Source organism: Rousettus aegyptiacus, unplaced genomic scaffold (assembly GCF_014176215.1).
Source record: "Rousettus aegyptiacus isolate mRouAeg1 unplaced genomic scaffold, mRouAeg1.p scaffold_m13_p_11, whole genome shotgun sequence".
Lineage (NCBI taxonomy): Eukaryota > Metazoa > Chordata > Mammalia > Chiroptera > Pteropodidae > Rousettus > Rousettus aegyptiacus.
The window spans coordinates 26,265,588-26,277,002 of NW_023416286.1; positions in this window are offsets into that span (position 1 = coordinate 26,265,588).

Sequence of the window (11,415 nt, forward strand, 5' to 3'; positions counted from 1 at the left end):
TGGTCCAAATAAATACCTCAAATTTTTACTTCATTCTTGCCGCCATAGAAGTAGCCAAAAACATGGAACAATGACTGTTTTGGCAGCCCAAACTAGCATTATATCTTTTTGTTGAATTTCTATGAATCTTTATTTTAAAGAAGATACAGAAGCAAATTATTTCAATCAGAACATATTTTAATGTTCAGGTAAATCCATTTGACTCATTTTGTGATAGCCTTAAAGGGCATATGAAAACACTCTCCCTGTAAATTGCATTTTATTCAGTTAAAGTCATTTGTTGGCTGATATGTATGGTTTTTTCTTTAATTGCTGCAAGGGTATAAATTGCAGGTGAATTAAAATTTAAAATTCTGATCATTTTGCAGACTTGTCATTATGAATGCTATAGGCAAGTTAGATTTAGTTATGCCAATGATAGCAAAAAGATACATTATTGCTGCATTATAATGCATAAACAGGTTTTATGTTCTTCTGCATGATATTAGAAACTCAAATTTATGTAGTCACAGAGCTATGATCATCATCCGGTTTTTAAATAAGAAAGGGTTTGGTGATTTATATCACACATAAAGAAGTTTCCTTGTCAAGGTGCTTGCTGATCTATGGCATATAATTTGGATAAACAATACAAACCTTTGATAGAGTCATTAGCAATTATCTGTATTCACAGTTTTTTAAAAAGTGTTTTTTTATTTTTATTTTTTGTCATTATGTATCTCAGATGGCACTTATTTATTCCCTCTCAACAAATTTTGGTTGTTCACAAAATCTATTTCAAGAGTTTTTACATCAAAACTTTTAAAATTAAAATATGCATGTGAAGATCTAGACATTGTGCGCCAACAGCTGTTAACAGTATAATAAGACAACACAGCATAAGTTACAAGTCTCCTAATTAAAAAAACACAATCTCATCTACGCAGAAGTCTCGCACCCCTAAAAAAAAAATTTAATCTGAATCTGATCTACCATCTAGATTCAATTACCAATTTACAGAAATACAAAGAACAAAGGAACATATTAAATTACACTATGGGGCTTCAACTCCCAAAACCCAGACTGAGAAAAACTCTATAAGATAATGACCCAGCATCCTAACCAAATAAATTTTAAGGACAAATAGTGAGGTGAAGTGGAACCTACAGAATGATAGACAGTAGTAGGCAATTGCAATATGTTTGCTTTATTTGGTCCCAGACTCAAACAAATAGTTAAGAATCTACAGATTCTCCTTGATTTATGATGGGGTTATGTCCCAATAAACTCATCATAAGTTGAAAATATCATAGGTCAAAAATTCATTTAATATACCTAACTTACAGAACATCTTACCCGAGCCTACCTTAAATGTGCTCACTTACTATTAGCCTTGAGTAAAATCATCTAACACAGAGCCTATTTTATAAGCCTTATAAGTGTTGAATATTTTATGTAATTTATTATGCATATTGCTTTTACACATCATAAAGTAGAAAAATCATGTTGAACCATCATAAGTCAGGAACTTCCTATATTTATGACACTTAAGAGATAAAGAGAAATTTAAGCCTGGCTAGATATATAACAAAAGGATTATTGTTAATTTTTAAGAACTATGAAAGTATTATGGTTTTTAAAAATAGAATTCTCATCTTCAGAGACACATTTTGCAATTTTGTGGATGAAATAATATGTTTAGGATTTGCTTCAAAATAATAAAGAGAAAAATTAATTTAAAAATAAAAGAAAAACACTAAAAGAAGGAGAAAACAAAATTGTGATAAGAACATAAATATTAACATTGAATAATGGGTATATTGAAATTTATTATTTTGTCTCTGCTTTTGTACACATTTGAATTTTTAATAATAAAAAGTTAAAAACATATGTGGAATACAATATAAAATAACATGCCTCTTATGACTAATTTTACTGATTACTAGTGACTAATAAAACAAATAGTTGTAAATAATTTATTTAGGTACAGGATTAATTCTGTTTTTAGCTTCAAGAAAAAATGATTTACTATCTGCTTAGCAGTAATCAACAGAGATTTAAAAAAACAAACAACCTCAGTAAGTTTAATGAAGTTTAAGAAATATAGAATTTGTGTTATCTCCTCGTTTCCAATATGGTTTATATTTTGTTCTTAAAACTCAAAATCCTTGAGCCTGGTCAAGACAGTAGAGAAGGTAAACAATGTGCTTGCCTCCTCTCACAACCACATCAAAATTAAAACTACACAGTTGAATAAACATTATTGAGAATCACTGAAATCTAACTGAACAGAAGTCCTACAATTAAGGAAATACAGAAGCTGGTCTCACACTCACGGGTAATAGTTGAAAATCAGGAGGGACCATTAACGAGACAGAGGCAACCATTTGAATGGGAAAAGACATTTGTGAACAGCCTCTGTCTGACAAGAGCCTAATATTCAAAATATGTAAATAACTCATACAACTCAACAAGAAAAAAACACACACACACAATTAAAAAATGATCAGAAGACTTGAACAGACACCTCCCCCGAGAAGTCATACAAATGGCCAACAAACATAGGAAAAGATGTTCAACTTCACTAGCTATTAGAGAAATGCACATCAAAACCACAATGAGATACTACCTCACACCTGTTGGAATGGCTATCATCAACAGGACAAGTACTAACAAGCGTTGGAGATGTTGTGGGGAAAAAGGAATCCTCATGCACTGCTAATGAAAATGTAAATTTGTGCAATCATTATGGAAAACAGGATGGCGGTTCCTCAAAAAACTAAAAATAGATTACTGTATGACCCACCAATCCCCTCTTCTGGATATTTTGGGTATTTATTCCCCCTCAAAAAGTGAAAACATTTATCTAAAAAGATATATGCACCCTGATGTTCCTAGCAGCATTATTCATGGTGGCCAGGACATGGAGGCAAACAAAGTGTTCTAAGATAGATAATTGGATAAAGATATGGTACAGATATACAATGAAATATTACTCAGCCATAACAAAAGACAAAATGCTGCCATTTTCAACAACATGGATGGATCTTGAAATAATCATGCTAAGCAAAATAAGTCTGACAGAAAAAGTTGAAAAATATGATTTCACTCATATGTGGGATATATAAAACTAAAAGTAACAAATAAGCATGACAAACAAACAGAGATTCATGAGCAGAAACAGTAGTTACCGAAGGGAATGGGGGAGGTAGATAGGGGTAAAAGGGGTGACGAAAGGAAATTTAACTTTGCAATATATATATATAATACATTATATATATCTATAATACATTATATATACAATATATTATATATAATGTATTATTGAATTGTACACTTGAAATTTTTTTTATTAATGGATATTTTTTAAAAAAAGAAAAAAAATCAGGATGGATAGCAAGGCTGAAGAGATCCTCCCTGAGTAACAAGGGGTCCCAGCTCCATACCAGGCTCTTCAGCCCAGAGTTCTAGTGCTGGGAAGAGAAGTCCCCACAACTTCTGGCTGTGAAAACCAGCGTCAATTCTGGCTGACTGAGATGACAGGCCACTGAAGTCCCAAGTATTCCACTTAAAGGGTCCATGCATGGACTTACTCACTGATAGACTCAGTTATTCTGAGCTCCAGTTCTAGGGCACCAGCTCAAAAAGTGCCAGGAACAGACAGGGAGGAACTGAATTGTCTGGCTTCCGTGTGAGGGCTGGAGGGGCAGCTTCCTTCATGACAGAAGTGCTGGTAGAATGCGTTGTTTCTTTCTTGAGCCCTCCCCTCCCCCAGCATGCAGACATAGGCATCAGCTATATCTGAGTCTCCATCATCCTGACTAACACAGGTTGCCCTGCCCTGCCGATTCCGAGAGCATGCCTCACCCAACTTGTAGGCCCATTCGAGCCACTCCCAGTGGCTTTTCCACACAAACAGCCTGCCTTGGCTTATGCTGCGACATTCCCTAAATCTCTCAGAGGTTCACACAACTCAAGCAAGCAGCAGCCAGCCATAGTTCACTATTTGGTTCCTGAGGCACCTCTGAGCCCAGTGTGGATGACAACCATCTGTGGATTGCTTGGTGGCTTATACCAGATGGCCCTAGCAGGGCACAGGGTGAGGCTGAACTTGGCCTTTGGCAGGGCCCCTCCCAGAATTCCCCAGGGCCAGCATGCCTGCTGGCCAGTCTTGGACCAAACTGGAGCACCACACAGGGCCAAATGCAAGGATGACACACCCAAAGGGCAGACCGTGCAGGCACCTGAGCCCTGCTAAAGTAAATTCTCTCTGTAGGATCAGCCCCTGCACAACAGCTCCTCCACTGTAGCCGCCAGCCAGTCTTCACATCCCACCAGCCTAATGCTCAATCTCTCCCATTGACACGAAAATGACCGAGGCGCAACTAAAATAGGAGGTCACACACAACCCATTCAAGGGACACACCTGGAGCACCTGGCCTAAATGACCAGGAAGATTATGCCACAGGACACCCTCTACGTAAGGCCACTCTATTAAGACCGTGAGATACAACAACCCTACTTAATACATAGAAACAAACACAAAAGGCAACCAAAATGGGGAGACAAAGGAATATGTCCCAAAGATAGAATAAAACAAAGTCCCAGAAAAAGAGCTAAACAAAATGAAGACAAGCAATCTACCAGGTGCAGATGCAAAACACTGGTTATAAGGATGCTCAATGAACTTAGGAGAAGAGTAGATGAACTCAGAAAACTTTAACAAAGAGATAGAAAACATAAAAATGAAGATAGAAAACATAAAAAAGAACCAGTCAGAAACAAAGAATACAATAATTGAAATGAAGAACACATTAGAGGGAATCAACCATAGATTAGATGAAGCAGAGGATCAAATCAATAATTTAGAAGATAAGGTAGCAGAAAACACCCAATCAAAACAGCAAAAAGAAAAATAAAAAGAAAAAAAAGAAAAAGAAAAAAATTTTAAAAATGAGGATAGTTTAAGGGCCTCTGGGACAACATCAAGCATACCAACATTTGCATCATGGAGGTACCAGAAGGAGGAGGGAGAGAGCAAGGAATTGAAAACCTATTTGAAGAAATAATGACAAAAAACTTTCCTAACTTATGAAGGAAATAGACATATAAGTCAAGAAAGTGCAGAGAGTCCCAAATAAGATAATCTCAAAGAAGCCCACACCAGTACACATAATTAAAATGCCAAAACTTAAAGAAAAAGAGATCCTCTTAAAAGCAGCAAGAGAAAAGCAGTTAATACCTATAAAGGAGCTCACATAAGACTGTTAGCCGATTTCTTAACAGAAACTGCAGACCAAAAGGGATTGGCAGGAAATATTCAAATTGACAAAAAGCAAGGACCTAGAATCAAGATTACTCTACCCTGCAAAGCTATTATTCAGAATCTAAGGACAGATAAAAGAGCTTCCCAGACAAGAAAAAGCTAAAAGAGTTCATCAACACCAAACCAGTATTACAAGAAATGTCGGACTTCTTTAAGAAGGAGAAAAAAAAGATAAAAAATATGAATAATAAAATGGCAGTAACTACATATCTATCAACAATTACTATAAATGTCAATGTAGTAAATGCTCCAATCAAAATATAGGGTGGCCGAATGGATAAGAAAACAAAAACCCTTACATAGACTGCTTACGAGAGACTCATTTCGGATGGAAAGACACACACTCACACACACACACACACACACACACACACACACACACACACACACAGGCAGCCAGCACACAGGGTCTGCTTCACAAATACATAGTAATACTTTAATACCCAGAACAGAAGTAACATTTTCTAGTCCAGGTATCTTAGATATCTTTACTATCATCCACATACCATCACTTCCTATGCTGTTGATATATCACATTACATGGTAATTTATTTGTTAAATGTCAGCCTGCTGATTCTTGTGTCTCTTTAATTTCAGCAACTGTACTTATCTTTATATTTCTAGTCTCCAGTCCAGCATGTGGTACACAGTAAACTGTAGCAAGTATTTGTTGAATGAATAAACGAATAATCTCAATGCTGTTGTGTATCTGGTAAACCCTTGGCTAATGCCTTCTGAAATAGCTCAATCAATTATTTAATAAATGTTTATTTAGCATTTTGTGTAAGACTGCTCCAGACACTGATGTGGGTTACAAAACTGAACAAAGTGTGGTAAAGTAGCAATGCTTTGAGAGAGAAGATAATGAAGATACACATGCCACTGTGGTAATAATACAAAGCACAAAACCCTATAGTTCTCATAAAAACATGTAAGCAAATTTTTGTACAAATTAGAGAAGAAATAGGGAGGAGGTACCAGACTTTTTAGTGGGATGGAAAAGATTTAATCAAACAAATTGTTCAAAAGCTATGAAATAAGATTGGTATTTTTGAATGAACCTTTTACTTTTTACTACTCTGTCAGCTAATGTTCAAAAATGACTTTTTTTTATAGCTTAGGAATATAAATCTGAAGAAAAACTAAAGATCTTGTAGTCAACTGCATTATTTCAGAAAGAAAAAAACAGAACTAGATCTCAGAGCTTCGGTCTACCAGTCTATAACTCTTTCCATAATGAAAAACTGTCTCACATTTAGAAAATTAATTCTATATATTTCTATTTAATTTGGTAACTCTAGACACAGACACTAAAATATAGATAGAAAAAAGTTGAAAGACAAAATTTTGCCTGTATCTAGGACTACATAAAATTATTGTAAACACATTTTAAAGTTTGTTTCTCTGTATTGGTATCTTTTAAGTACTATTCATGGGTGAAAATTAAGATAAATATCAAATTATATATGACTTAACACTGATAATAAAATAACTTTAAAGTTATTTGAATGATAATATGTAATATTTCATTTGTTTCTCTATGGATTTTTAAGCATTTGACAAATTATAGATTCCAGCTGACAAAAGATAATGTATGATTTTATAGAATACAATTTTGTATAGTTAGTATTGGCAAATAAAATGGATATAAACAGAATTCATTTGATCATTCAAAGATATTACTTAGTACCTTCCATGTATAAAATATATTGGCATGTAAACAAAATAGTCTTCTTATATTTTTAATGCCTATGTAAGCACTGAGATTAGATAACACCTTCTGCCTGTTATATTTAGGAGCTATATTTTATATTTTAAAATAACGCTATTTACCCAGACTTTATAAATTGATTCTACTTTCTTCATATCAAAGTCTTCTTCCAAAACTAGCATTTGGCAAAACTGTGCATTTTATCTGTTTCATTGCACATTACATTAAACAGCTAGGTGGAGAAAAGATCTGATATCACTTTAATGGAACTTTTGGGAATAAAAATCCCCATTTATCTTTCTGCAGATGGTTAGATTTTCCAAGTGATCTTCTTCTGATGAAAACTGTAGAGAAAAATATATTACCCACTCATCATAAACCACAACTCAAAATTAAACTTTGTGATGCAATCCTCCAACTCTTGCTTTATTCTCATTTAGATGATTATTTAGAAATTGGAAGGGGGGAAGGTGTTAAAAACATGTCTGAAGTTGGTGGCTTGAGTTACATCCAGGCTCAAGCAACATCATTTGTACATCACACCTTAAGGTGAGATGACATGAGAACCACAAGATAAAACACATCTGATAGTAGCCTTATTTCCTGGAGTTTGACCCAGTGGTCACCATCTTCAGCATAAATATGAAAGTACTAAAGGCATAATATATTATTACCGAGAACATAGAGAGTAAATGTTAGATAAAAGATAATAAATAGTCAAGTAGAAACTTGACAGGTGGTGACTTGTCACCTACTTGATGTGAAAAATCATCTGTCATATCCTTGAAAGTATTTCTAATCTCTGTTGCCAAATATATTCCCTTTTGGAGAAATCTAGAAGTAAATATTACAACTCAATTATAGGTTTTGTCTGTAGTCATTGTTGCCAAGCTTTGAATTTCAGAGATCAATAAAGTTTCAAATATACATTTGGGGATTAATGTAGAGTTACCTTAAAAGCTTTTGTCAGTTCAAAATGGTTTTTTTTTTAGTAATTATTTTAAAAAATAATTATAATGATAATATTTCAAAATAATTATAATGATAATATTTCAAAAGTAGAAAGTTCTAAGCAAAGTTGTAGGAAAGGCATAATATCATAATAAAGAACAATCTTTCAAGATCAAAAAATAATAACTTTACTTAAAATCCACCATATTATACTAGCATTTGTCACTTCAACACAGACCAATGAAGTCTTCAACTCATTATTTAATTAGGAACCACTGGAGGAAGAGAGGGATGAACAAAAGGACTCAAGGAAATTTTCATATAGTATGAATGTGCGCAAAAAAAAAAAAAGTGAACAAAGACTATCTCATTTTTGAAAAAGCTTATTCAGTAGCATTAAGATTTAGTTTCTTATTTACATGTCTCCCTCTTGGTAAAGAGCTAGAAAACTAGCACAACCAACTCATTGGTCTAATGAAATCCTTCTGGTTAGCTTAAAGTTTTAAAGGAACTTCAAAAATTTCTGAGCATATTGTATTATTTATTCTAAACTGTTGCTCATTTTCTGGGCAAATAATAAAACAAGGCCTAAGATACTTGGGGCTTAATAATGTTGTAGCTTTCTTTGAAAGACTTCAGAACAAATTTTAAAATGACCATCCTAAAATATATTCAAGAAGAAAATTGTTGGCTCTACGTATTACTTGACTCCTGAGCATCAGTAATCTTGTCCTTAGGTGAACATAGGTCTATGCAGTTGATATTCTTTCAGCACCCACAATGTCACATGAGAGGCAAGTGCCAGGTTCTAGGTTCTGTTGATACCAAGATAAGTTCTGAGTTACAGGTGACTCAAAGCCAGTTATGCACACTGAAGTAACAGAAATTCAGAATCAATTTTTAGAAACGAGAAGAAAAAAAACATGACTATGAATATTCCTTAACAATACTATAAAACTTCAGAAACTTACCCTTAGAATTTAAGTTCAAAAACTACTTTAATGTTGGTTTTCACTGTAATGTCCCTAAGCTAACATATTAGTTGATAATAAGAATAATAAAAAATGTTATTCTATATAAAAAACAATATGCCAAAAGAAAAAATGATAGTATAGCATGATTTAAAAACATTTCAAACATATAAACAAGATTCTCCTTGCATTGTGTTTTTCTAAGTTTTGAAAGTTTTCCTCTCTCATTAGACCAGTATTTAGTAATGTACAGGGTCAGAGGTATAGTACGGTCTGCATGGCGCCTTTCAAGATGTCAGAATAAGGACAGTGAACACAGCCAAATGTAATCAAAGAATAACACAACTAAAGTAACACTAAAAATTTATAGGCTATATACACATAGTTATATATTGCTTAAGAAAGGGCAAATCTTATTTACTTTATTAGTAAATTGATGTTAGTTAATTCAATAAATAATTCTTAAATTTTGGAGAACTATGTTAAATATGTGTTAGTGAGATGTCTCCTTCACATCAAAGCACTTCCGAGTTAATGATAGTAGCTATTACATTCCATATATAGTGTGAATGTCTCAAGAATACTCTGGCAGAAATAGTACCATTTGATACAGCACACTTTTTTGTCCTTCACACATCCTCTGTTAAAAAAATAAATTATTGTGCTAAAGAAATGAATTTGTGATATTAAGTTAACAAATATAGGCTAAGCATTTCAGTTAGAAATGCCATCATTGGAGGTATATCTTTCATAAATTGTTATCGGATGTTCTGAAAAATCTATTTTAAACTTGAACAAGAACTAAAAGCAAAATAATCATGAAATGCGTCAAGACAGAAAAGAACCATAAGCCAAAGATTAGAAAATTTAGATTTAGAGGGTAAAAACAATAAATCCTAGATACATTGGTCCAACTTCTATAGTAAACCAGCTTTTGACTATTTTATACTCTATAAACTTGTCTACCGTTATTAATGCAATAAATAACATCCAAGAAAAGAAGCAAAATTTGTGCCTAAAATATTCCAATTTTATTAAAAGGAAATAAAATTTTATTATTTTGGAAATTCACACAAGTATTTGGCCCCAAAGAACATACAGTGTTTGATGCTTAAAACTTCTAATTCACTTAATTCACAAAGAAAAATTTAGTTGTTTTATAAAAGAAATTAAAGTTTCACTGATTCTCCCTTATTTTTCTGTGGATAGACACATGTTGAAGTCAAGTCACAAGCTGAAGGCTGAATTTAATCAGGCAAATATGGACTCACGTCTTTGAAAGTCAGGTTTTTTTCCCCCACATAATTAGAACAATGGTCTACACCTCATACAGGTAGATTAAATGAGATATAGTGTATTTGAGTGCTATTACATAGTAAGCATTTAAAAGAATCTATAGTGGTAGCAGCAGTAGAAAAAGTTGAAATAACAAAGAACATGAATCAGAACAAGGGGAAGCAACTGAATAATATTTCATGACATTAGGCATGAAATTCTGACTCATCATTCTCACAGATAGAATAGTTTTGCTGATAGTACTCAAATAATCTATACAGAAAGACATTCTGCAACTCATTCTCATTAGAGATGTCCTTACAAATAGGACAGGAATAGGTAAAGTCTGTTGACCAAAGCCTTTTCTTTTTCTGAGAGTTATTGGCTGGTTCTGCTATCATTGCCTTCTTTGACTTCCATTTTTCTTCCAATATTGCCCAACTTCTTTTTTGATCAATATCCTTGCTATTTGTCCTTTAGATATATTAACACCTTCAAAGCTGCTATAGTCTCATAGACCCAAAAATCATTCTCCTTTTCCTCTGTGTTATGAGATGATCAATCTAGGAATTGACTTGAAAGTTTAACTTTATAGAAGGCAATGTTTTTCTCCATTTCAAATTGAAGGGGGCATCACCAAGAATTGTAAAACAAGAATATCTGCAAAATACAATAATTTTTACTTTTCATTGTTTCATATTCGTGTAATATGAATCTCAGTTTGAACCTAAATCATGTTAAACCTAGGATTCAGCCTGTCTGCGCATATCTGGAAGACTAGTCAAGTCAACATAGCATGGCTTTATTTAAATGACAGGTGGGAAGGTTTGTTGAAATACACTCATCAAAATACATATGTTTAGTATAAAGATAGCAGAATGGGTTGTAGAGGTGATTCTGAACACAAGATAGTTGCTGTCCCTTACCTGTCCCTCAGTACAAGTCCTCCCATGCTAAAATTCCAGGAAAAGAAGCTGTAACATAGCAGTGAATAAAACTCAAAAGCCATTTATTACAATTCCATTAGGAACAAAAGCACTATTAGATACTACTACTTTATCACTTCTGCAAAAGTATAGCTCAATTTAGAATGTCAGAATTATGAACTTGGTGCACTGAGGAAGGCAACTGCCAGAAGTCCAGGAGAGGCCTTTTAGACAAGGACCCCTCAGGCGGGGCCCAGACAGAATTAATCACAACAA